This window comes from Osmerus mordax, chromosome 10 (genome assembly GCF_038355195.1).
Source record: "Osmerus mordax isolate fOsmMor3 chromosome 10, fOsmMor3.pri, whole genome shotgun sequence".
NCBI classification, from domain to species: domain Eukaryota; kingdom Metazoa; phylum Chordata; class Actinopteri; order Osmeriformes; family Osmeridae; genus Osmerus; species Osmerus mordax.
Genome location: NC_090059.1, coordinates 5,007,000 through 5,019,186, shown reverse-complemented (window position 1 = coordinate 5,019,186; position 12,187 = coordinate 5,007,000).

The following is a 12,187-nucleotide window of genomic DNA, read 5'->3' as shown; positions in this document are numbered from 1 at the left end:
GAAACTTTCAATTCGTTATTGCTTTAAAGTGCTTTTCAGCTCCTGAATAGCGTTTTCAATGCCTTTACAATGTTTGGAATTGTACTAGTTCACTCTAATAATAGTGCTTGGATTTTCAGCTAAGGCCACACTGACTCAAATCAACTGTAAATCGTCTAATCCAAACTACTGACAAGATGTAGACATTACATTCTGTTTTTGAGACTTTCATTTCGTTATTGCTTTAAAGTGCTTTTCAGCTCCTGAATAGCGTTTTCAATGCCTTTACAATGTTTGGAATTGTACTAGTTCACTCCAATAACAGTGCTTGGATTTCATCTAAGGCCACACTGACTCAAATCAACTGTAAATCGTCTAATCCAAACTACTGACAAGATTTTGCCATTACATTCTGTTTTTGAGACTTTCATTTTTTTATTGCTTTAAAGTGCTTTTCAGATCCTGAACAGCTATTTTCAATGCATTTGAACTGTAAATCATCTAATCCAAACTACTGGCAAGATTTAGCCATTAGATTCTGTTTTGCTTGTTTTGCAGTGCTTAGATTTCAGCCTAAAACAGGCCACACTGACTCAAATCAACTGTAAATCATCTAATCAAAACTACTGACAAGATTTTGCCATTACATTCTGTTTTAGAGACTTTCATTTCGTTATTACTTTAAAGTGCTTTTCAGCTCCTGAATAGCGTTTTCAATGCCTTTACAATGTTTGGAATTGTACTAGTTCACTCTAATAATAGTGCTTGGATTTTCAGCTAAGGCCACACTGACTCAAATCAACTGTAAATCGTCGAATCCAAACTACTGACAAGATGTAGACATTACATTCTGTGTTTGAGACTTTCATTTTTTTATTGCTTTAAAGTGCTTTTCAGCTCCTGAACAGCGTTATTCAATGCATTTGAACTGTAAATCATCTAATCCAATCTACTGACAAGATTTATCCATTAGATTCTGTTTTGCTTGTTTTTCAGTGCTTAGATTTCAGCCTAAAACAGGCCACACTGACTCAAATCAACTGTAAATCATCTAATCCAAACTACTGACAAGATTTTGCCATTACATTCTGTTTTAGAGACTTTCATTTCGTTATTGCTTTAAAGTGCTTTTCAGCTCCTGAATAGCGTTTTAAATGCCTTTACAATGTTTGGAATTGTACTAGTTCACTCTAATAATAGTGCTTGGATTTTTAGCTAAGGCCACACTGACTCAAATCAACTTTTCAGCTCCTGAATAGCGTTTTCAATGCCTTTACAATGTTTTGAATTGTACTAGTTCACTCCAATAACAGTGCTTGGATTTCAACTAAGGCCACACTGACTCAAATCAACTGTAAATCGTCTAATCCAAACTACTGACAAGATTTTGCCATTACATTCTGTTTTTGAGACTTTCATTTTTTTATTGCTTTAAAGTGCTTTTCAGATCCTGAACAGCGTTTTTCAATGCATTTGAACTGTAAATCATCTAATCCAAACGACTGACAAGATTTTGCCATTACATTCTGTTTTGCTTGTTTTGCAGTGCTTAGATTTCAGCCTAAAACAGGCCACACTGACTCAAATCAACTGTAAATCATCTAATCCAAACTACTGACAAGATTATGCCATTACATTCTGTTTTTAGAGACTTTCATTTCGTTATTGCTTTAAAGTGCTTTTCAGCTCCTGAACAGCGTTATTCAATGCATTTGAACTGTAAATCATCTAATCCAATCTACTGACAAGATTTATCCATTAGATTCTGTTTTGCTTGTTTTGCAGTGCTTAGATTTCAGCCTAAAACAGGCCACACTGACTCAAATCAACTGTAAATCATCTAATCCAAACTACTGACAAGATTTTGCCATTACATTCTGTTTTAGAGACTTTCATTTAGTTATTGCTTTAAAGTGCTTTTCAGCTCCTGAATAGCGTTTTCAATGCCTTTACAATGTTTGGAATTGTACTAGTTCACTCCAATAACAGTGCTTGGATTTCAACTAAGGCCACACTGACTCAAATCAATTGTAAATCGTCTAATCCAAACTACTGACAAGATTTTGCCATTACATTCTGATTTTGAGACTTTCATTTTTTTATTGCTTTAAAGTCCTTTTCAGATCCTGAACAGCGTTTTTCAATGCATTTGAACTGTAAATCATCTAATCCAAACTACTGGCAAGATTTAGCCATTAGATTCTGTTTTGCTTGTTTTGCAGTGCTTAGATTTCAGCCTAAAACAGGCCACACTGACTCAAATCAACTGTAAATCATCTAATCCAAACTACTGACAAGATTTTGCCATTACATTCTGTTTTAGAGACTTTCATTTTATTATTACTTTAAAGTGCTTTTCAGCTCCTGAATAGCGTTTTCAATGCCTTTACAATGTTTGGAATTGTACTAGTTCACTCTAATAATAGTGCTTGGATTTTCAGCTAAGGCCACACTGACTCAAATCAACTGTAAATCGTCGAATCCAAACTACTGACAAGATGTAGACATTACATTCTGTGTTTGAGACTTTCATTTTTTTATTGCTTTAAAGTGCTTTTCAGCTCCTGAACAGCTATTTTCAATGAATTTGAACTGTAAATCATCGAATCCAATCTACTGACAAGATTTATCCATTAGATTCTGTTTTGCTTGTTTTGCAGTGCTTAGATTTCAGCCTAAAACAGGCCACACTGACTCAAATCAACTGTAAATCATCTAATCCAAACTACTGACAAGATTTTGCCATTACATTCTGTTTTAGAGACTTTCATTTCGTTATTGCTTTAAAGTGCTTTTCAGCTCCTGAATAGCGTTTTAAATGCCTTTACAATGTTTGGAATTGTTCTAGTTCACTCTAATAATAGTGCTTGGATTTTTAGCTAAGGCCACACTGACTCAAATCAACTTTTCAGCTCTTGAATAGCGTTTTCAATGCCTTTACAATGTTTTGAATTGTACTAGTTCACTCCAATAACAGTGCTTGGATTTCAACTAAGGCCACACTGACTCAAATCAACTGTAAATCGTCTAATCCAAACTACTGACAAGATTTTGCCATTACATTCTGTTTTTGAGACTTTCATTTTTTTATTGCTTTAAAGTGCTTTTCAGATCCTGAACATCGTTTTTCAATGCATTTGAACTGTAAATCATCTAATCCAAACTACTGGCAAGATTTAGCGATTAGATTCTGTTTAGCTTGTTTTGCAGTGCTTAGATTTCAGCCTAAAACAGGCCACACTGACTCAAATCAACTGTAAATCATCTAATCCAAACTACTGACAAGATTATGCCATTACATTCTGTTTTAGAAACTTTCAATTCGTTATTGCTTTAAAGTGCTTTTCAGCTCCTGAATAGCGTTTTCAATGCCTTTACAATGTTTGGAATTGTACTAGTTCACTCTAATAATAGTGCTTGGATTTTCAGCTAAGGCCACACTGACTCAAATCAACTGTAAATCGTCTAATCCAAACTACTGACAAGATGTAGACATTACATTCTGTTTTTGAGACTTTCATTTCGTTATTGCTTTAAAGTGCTTTTCAGCTCCTGAATAGCGTTTTCAATGCCTTTACAATGTTTGGAATTGTACTAGTTCACTCCAATAACAGTGCTTGGATTTCATCTAAGGCCACACTGACTCAAATCAACTGTAAATCGTCTAATCCAAACTACTGACAAGATTTTGCCATTACATTCTGTTTTTGAGACTTTCATTTTTTTATTGCTTTAAAGTGCTTTTCAGATCCTGAACAGCTATTTTCAATGCATTTGAACTGTAAATCATCTAATCCAAACTACTGGCAAGATTTAGCCATTAGATTCTGTTTTGCTTGTTTTGCAGTGCTTAGATTTCAGCCTAAAACAGGCCACACTGACTCAAATCAACTGTAAATCATCTAATCAAAACTACTGACAAGATTTTGCCATTACATTCTGTTTTAGAGACTTTCATTTCGTTATTACTTTAAAGTGCTTTTCAGCTCCTGAATAGCGTTTTCAATGCCTTTACAATGTTTGGAATTGTACTAGTTCACTCTAATAATAGTGCTTGGATTTTCAGCTAAGGCCACACTGACTCAAATCAACTGTAAATCGTCGAATCCAAACTACTGACAAGATGTAGACATTACATTCTGTGTTTGAGACTTTCATTTTTTTATTGCTTTAAAGTGCTTTTCAGCTCCTGAACAGCGTTATTCAATGCATTTGAACTGTAAATCATCTAATCCAATCTACTGACAAGATTTATCCATTAGATTCTGTTTTGCTTGTTTTTCAGTGCTTAGATTTCAGCCTAAAACAGGCCACACTGACTCAAATCAACTGTAAATCATCTAATCCAAACTACTGACAAGATTTTGCCATTACATTCTGTTTTAGAGACTTTCATTTCGTTATTGCTTTAAAGTGCTTTTCAGCTCCTGAATAGCGTTTTCAATGCCTTTACAATGTTTGGAATTGTACTAGTTCACTCTAATAATAGTGCTTGGATTTTCAGCTAAGGCCACACTGACTCAAATCAACTGTAAATCGTCTAATCCAAACTACTGAAAAGATTTTGCCATTACATTCTGTTTTTGAGACTTTCATTTTTTTATTGCTTTAAAGTGCTTTTCAGCTCCTGAACAGCGTTATTCAATGCATTTGAACTGTAAATCATCTAATCCAATCTACTGACAAGATTTATCCATTAGATTCTGTTTTGCTTGTTTTGCAGTGCTTAGATTTCAGCCTAAAACAGGCCACACTGACTCAAATCAACTGTAAATCATGTAATCCAAACAACTGACAAGATTTTGCCATTACATTCTGTTTTAGAGACTTTCATTTCGTTATTGCTTTAAAGTGCTTTTCAGCTCCTGAATAGCGTTTTGAATGCCTTTACAATGTTTGGAATTGTACTAGTTCACTCCAATAACAGTGCTTGGATTTCAACTAAGGCCACACTGACTCAAATCAACTGTAAATCGTCTAATCCAAACTACTGACAAGATTTTGCCATTACATTCTGTTTTTGAGACTTTCATTTTTTTATTGCTTTAAAGTGCTTTTCAGATCTTGAACATCGTTTTTCAATGCATTTGAACTGTAAATCATCTAATCCAAACTACTGGCAAGATTTAGCGATTAGATTCTGTTTTGCTTGTTTTGCAGTGCTTAGATTTCAGCCTAAAACAGGCCACACTGACTCAAATCAACTGTAAATCATCTAATCCAAACTACTGACAAGATTATGCCATTACATTCTGTTTTAGAGACTTTCAATTCGTTATTGCTTTAAAGTGCTTTTCAGCTCCTGAATAGCGTTTTGAATGCCTTTACAATGTTTGGAATTGTACTAGTTCACTCCAATAACAGTGCTTGGATTTCAACTAAGGCCACACTGACTCAAATCAACTGTAAATCGTCTAATCCAAACTACTGACAAGGTTTTGCCATTACATTCTGATTTTGAGACTTTCATTTTTTTATTGCTTTAAAGTGCTTTTCAGATCCTGAACAGCGTTTTTCAATGCATTTGAACTGTAAATCATCTAATCCAAACTACTGGCAAGATTTAGCCATTAGATTCTGTTTTGCTTGTTTTGCAGTGCTTAGATTTCAGCCTAAAACAGGCCACACTGACTCAAATCAACTGTAAATCATCTAATCCAAACTACTGACAAGATTTTGCCATTACATTCTGTTTTAGAGACTTTCATTTCGTTATTGCTTTAAAGTGCTTTTCAGCTCCTGAATAGCGTTTTCAATGCCTTTACAATGTTTGGAATTGTACTAGTTCACTCCAATAACAGTGCTTGGATTTCAACTAAGGCCACACTGACTCAAATCAACTGTAAATCGTCTAATCCAAACTACTGACAAGATTTTGCCATTACATTCTGTTTTTGAGACTTTCATTTTTTTATTGCTTTAAAGTGCTTTTCAGATCCTGAACAGCTTTTTACAATGCATTTGAACTGTAAATCATCTAATCCAAACTACTGGCAAGATTTAGCCATTAGATTCTGTTTTGCTTGTTTTGCAGTGCTTAGATTTCAGCCTAAAACAGGCCACACTGACTCAAATCAACTGTAAATCATCTAATCCAAACTACTGACAAGATTTTGCCATTACATTCTGTTTTAGAGACTTTCATTTCGTTATTACTTTAAAGTGCTTTTCAGCTCCTGAATAGCGTTTTCAATGCCTTTACAATGTTTGGAATTGTACTAGTTCACTCTAATAATAGTGCTTGGATTTTTAGCTAAGGCCACACTGACTCAAATCAACTTTTCAGCTCCTGAATAGCGTTTTCAATGCCTTTACAATGTTTTGAATTGTACTAGTTCACTCCAATAACAGTGCTTGGATTTCAACTAAGGCCACACTGACTCAAATGAACTGTAAATCGTCTAATCCAAACTACTGACAAGATTTTGCCATTACATTCTGTTTTTGAGACTTTCATTTTTTTATTGCTTTAAAGTGCTTTTCAGATCCTGAACATCGTTTTTCAATGCATTTGAACTGTAAATCATCTAATCCAAACTACTGGCAAGATTTAGCGATTAGATTCTGTTTTGCTTGTTTTGCAGTGCTTAGATTTCAGCCTAAAACAGGCCACACTGACTCAAATCAACTGTAAATCATCTAATCCAAACTACTGACAAAGATTATGCCATTACATTCTGTTTTAGAGACTTTCAATTCGTTATTGCTTTAAAGTGCTTTTCAGCTCCTGAATAGCGTTTTGAATGCCTTTACAATGTTTGGAATTGTACTAGTTCACTCCAATAACAGTGCTTGGATTTCAACTAAGGCCACACTGACTCAAATCAACTGTAAATCGTCTAATCCAAACTACTGACAAGATTTTGCCATTACATTCTGATTTTGAGACTTTCATTTTTTTATTGCTTTAAAGTGCTTTTCAGATCCTGAACAGCGTTTTTCAATGCATTTGAACTGTAAATCATCTAATCCAAACTACTGGCAAGATTTAGCCATTAGATTCTGTTTTGCTTGTTTTGCAGTGCTTAGATTTCAGCCTAAAACAGGCCACACTGACTCAAATCAACTGTAAATCATCTAATCCAAACTACTGACAAGATTTTGCCATTACATTCTGTTTTAGAGACTTTCATTTCGTTATTGCTTTAAAGTGCTTTTCAGCTCCTGAATAGCGTTTTCAATGCCTTTACAATGTTTGGAATTGTACTAGTTCACTCCAATAACAGTGCTTGGATTTCAACTAAGGCCACACTGACTCAAATCAACTGTAAATCGTCTAATCCAAACTACTGACAAGATTTTGCCATTACATTCTGTTTTTGAGACTTTCATTTTTTTATTGCTTTAAAGTGCTTTTCAGATCCTGAACAGCTTTTTACACTGCATTTGAACTGTAAATCATCTAATCCAAACTACTGGCAAGATTTAGCCATTAGATTCTGTTTTGCTTGTTTTGCAGTGCTTAGATTTCAGCCTAAAACAGGCCACACTGACTCAAATCAACTGTAAATCATCTAATCCAAACTACTGACAAGATTTTGCCATTACATTCTGTTTTAGAGACTTTCATTTCGTTATTACTTTAAAGTGCTTTTCAGCTCCTATATAGCGTTTTCAATGCCTTTACAATGTTTGGAATTGTACTAGTTCACTCTAATAATAGTGCTTGGATTTTTAGCTAAGGCCACACTGACTCAAATCAACTTTTCAGCTCCTGAATAACGTTTTGAATGCCTTTACAATGTTTGGAATTGTACTAGTTCACTCCAATAACAGTGCTTGGATTTCAACTAAGGCCACACTGACTCAAATCAACTGTAAATCGTCTAATCCAAACTACTGACAAGATTTTGCCATTACATTCTGATTTTGAGACTTTAATTTTTTTATTGCTTTAAAGTGCTTTTCAGATCCTGAACAGCGTTTTTCAATGCATTTGAACTGTAAATCATCTAATCCAAACTACTGGCAAGATTTAGCCATTAGATTCTGTTTTGCTTGTTTTGCAGTGCTTAGATTTCAGCCTAAAACAGGCCACACTGACTCAAATCAACTGTAAATCATCTAATCCAAACAACTGACAAGATTTTGCCATTACATTCTGTTTTAGAGACTTTCATTTCGTTATTGCTTTAAATTGCTTTTCAGCTCCTGAATAGCGTTTTCAATGCCTTTACAATGTTTGGAATTGTACTAGTTCACTCCAATAACAGTGCTTGGATTTCAACTAAGGCCACACTGACTCAAATCAACTGTAAATCGTCTAATCCAAACTACTGACAAGATTTTGCCATTACATTCTGTTTTTGAGACTTTCATTTTTTTATTGCTTTAAAGTGCTTTTCAGATCCTGAACAGCTTTTTACACTGCATTTGAACTGTAAATCATCTAATCCAAACTACTGGCAAGATTTAGCCATTAGATTCTGTTTTGCTTGTTTTGCAGTGCTTAGATTTCAGCCTAAAACAGGCCACACTGACTCAAATCAACTGTAAATCATCTAATCCAAACTACTGACAAGATTTTGCCATTACATTCTGTTTTAGAGACTTTCATTTCGTTATTACTTTAAAGTGCTTTTCAGCTCCTATATAGCGTTTTCAATGCCTTTACAATGTTTGGAATTGTACTAGTTCACTCTAATAATAGTGCTTGGATTTTTAGCTAAGGCCACACTGACTCAAATCAACTTTTCAGCTCCTGAATAACGTTTTGAATGCCTTTACAATGTTTGGAATTGTACTAGTTCACTCCAATAACAGTGCTTGGATTTCAACTAAGGCCACACTGACTCAAATCAACTGTAAATCGTCTAATCCAAACTACTGACAAGATTTTGCCATTACATTCTGATTTTGAGACTTTCATTTTTTTATTGCTTTAAAGTGCTTTTCAGATCCTGAACAGCGTTTTTCAATGCATTTGAACTGTAAATCATCTAATCCAAACTACTGGCAAGATTTAGCCATTAGATTCTGTTTTGCTTGTTTTGCAGTGCTTAGATTTCAGCCTAAAACAGGCCACACTGACTCAAATCAACTGTAAATCATCTAATCCAAACTACTGACAAGATTTTGCCATTACATTCTGTTTTAGAGACTTTCATTTCGTTATTGCTTTAAAGTGCTTTTCAGCTCCTGAATAGCGTTTTCAATGCCTTTACAATGTTTGGAATTGTACTAGTTCACTCCAATAACAGTGCTTGGATTTCAACTAAGGCCACACTGACTCAAATCAACTGTAAATCGTCTAATCCAAACTACTGACAAGATTTTGCCATTACATTCTGTTTTTGAGACTTTCATTTTTTTATTGCTTTAAAGTGCTTTTCAGATCCTGAACAGCTTTTTACAATGCATTTGAACTGTAAATCATCTAATCCAAACTACTGGCAAGATTTAGCCATTAGATTCTGTTTTGCTTGTTTTGCAGTGCTTAGATTTCAGCCTAAAACAGGCCACACTGACTCAAATCAACTGTAAATCATCTAATCCAAACTACTGACAAGATTTTGCCATTACATTCTGTTTTAGAGACTTTCATTTCGTTATTACTTTAAAGTGCTTTTCAGCTCCTGAATAGCGTTTTCAATGCCTTTACAATGTTTGGAATTGTACTAGTTCACTCTAATAATAGTGCTTGGATTTTTAGCTAAGGCCACACTGACTCAAATCAACTTTTCAGCTCCTGAATAGCGTTTTCAATGCCTTTACAATGTTTTGAATTGTACTAGTTCACTCCAATAACAGTGCTTGGATTTCAACTAAGGCCACACTGACTCAAATCAACTGTAAATCGTCTAATCCAAACTACTGACAAGATTTTGCCATTACATTCTGTTTTTGAGACTTTCATTTTTTTATTGCTTTAAAGTGCTTTTCAGATCCTGAACATCGTTTTTCAATGCATTTGAACTGTAAATCATCTAATCCAAACTACTGGCAAGATTTAGCGATTAGATTCTGTTTTGCTTGTTTTGCAGTGCTTAGATTTCAGCCTAAAACAGGCCACACTGACTCAAATCAACTGTAAATCATCTAATCCAAACTACTGACAAGATTATGCCATGACATTCTGTTTTAGAGACTTTCAATTCGTTATTGCTTTAAAGTGCTTTTCAGCTCCTGAATAGCGTTTTCAATGCCTTTACAATGTTTGGAATTGTACTAGTTCACTCTAATAATAGTGCTTGGATTTTCAGCTAAGGCCACACTGACTCAAATCAACTGTAAATCGTCTAATCCAAACTACTGACAAGATGTAGACATTACATTCTGTTTTTGAGACTTTCATTTTTTTTATTGCTTTAAAGTGCTTTTCAGCTCCTGAACAGCGTTTTTCAATGCATTTGAACTGTAAATCATCTAATCCAAACTACTGACAAGATTTTGCCATTACATTCTGTTTTGCTTTTTTTGCAGTGCTTAGATTTCAGCCTAAAACAGGCCACACTGACTCAAATCAACTGTAAATCATCTAATCCAAACTACTGACAAGATTATGCCATTACATTCTGTTTTAGAGACTTTCATTTCGTTATTGCTTTAAAGTGCTTTTCAGATCCTGAACAGCGTTTTTCAATGCATTTGAACTGTAAATCATCTAATCCAAACTACTGGCAAGATTTAGCCATTACATTCTGTTTTAGAGACTTTCAATTTGTTATTGCTTTAAAGTGCTTTTCAGCTCCTGAATAGCGTTTTCAATGCCTTTACAATGTTTGGAATTGTACTAGTTCACTCTAATAATAGTGCTTGGATTTTCAGCTAAGGCCACACTGACTCAAATCAACTGTAAATCATCTAATCCAAACTACTGACAAGATTATGCCATTACATTCTGTTTTAGAGACTTTCATTTTTTTTATTGCTTTAAAGTGCTTTTCAGCTCCTGAATAGCGTTTTTCAATGCATTTGAACTGTAAATCATCTAATCCAATATACTGACAAGATTTATCCATTAGATTCTGTTTTGCTTGTTTTGCAGTGCTTAGATTTCAGCCTAAAACAGGCCACACTGACTCAAATCAACTGTAAATCATCTAATCCAAACTACTGACAAGATTTTGCCATTACATTCTGTTTTTGAGACTTTCATTTTTTTATTGCTTTAAAGTGCTTTTCAGATCCTGAACATAGTTTTTCAATGTATTTACAATGTTTGGAATTGTACTAGTTCACTCCAATAACAGTGCTTGGATTTCAACTAAGGCCACACTGACTCAAATCAACTGTAAATCGTCTAATCCAAACTACTGACAAGATTTTGCCATTACATTCTGTTTTTGAGACTTTCATTTTTTTATTGCTTTAAAGTGCTTTTCAGATCCTGAACATCGTTTTTCAATGCATTTGAACTGTAAATCATCTAATCCAAACTACTGGCAAGATTTAGCGATTAGATTCTGTTTTGCTTGTTTTGCAGTGCTTAGATTTCAGCCTAAAACAGGCCACACTGACTCAAATCAACTGTAAATCATCTAATCCAAACTACTGACAAGATTATGCCATTACATTCTGTTTTAGAGACTTTCAATTCGTTATTGCTTTAAAGTGCTTTTCAGCTCCTGAATAGCGTTTTGAATGCCTTTACAATGTTTGGAATTGTACTAGTTCACTCCAATAACAGTGCTTGGATTTCAACTAAGGCCACACTGACTCAAATCAACTGTAAATCGTCTAATCCAAACTACTGACAAGATTTTGCCATTACATTCTGTTTTTGAGACTTTCATTTTTTTATTGCTTTAAAGTGCTTTTCAGATCCTGAACAGCTTTTTACAATGCATTTGAACTGTAAATCATCTAATCCAAACTACTGGCAAGATTTAGCCATTAGATTCTGTTTTGCTTGTTTTGCAGTGCTTAGATTTCAGCCTAAAACAGGCCACACTGACTCAAATCAACTGTAAATCATCTAATCCAAACTACTGACAAGATTTTGCCATTACATTCTGTTTTAGAGACTTTCATTTCGTTATTACTTTAAAGTGCTTTTCAGCTCCTGAATAGCGTTTTCAATGCCTTTACAATGTTTGGAATTGTACTAGTTCACTCTAATAATAGTGCTTGGATTTTTAGCTAAGGCCACACTGACTCAAATCAACTTTTCAGCTCCTGAATAGCGTTTTCAATGCCTTTACAATGTTTTGAATTGTACTAGTTCACTCCAATAACAGTGCTTGGATTTCAACTAAGGCCACACTGA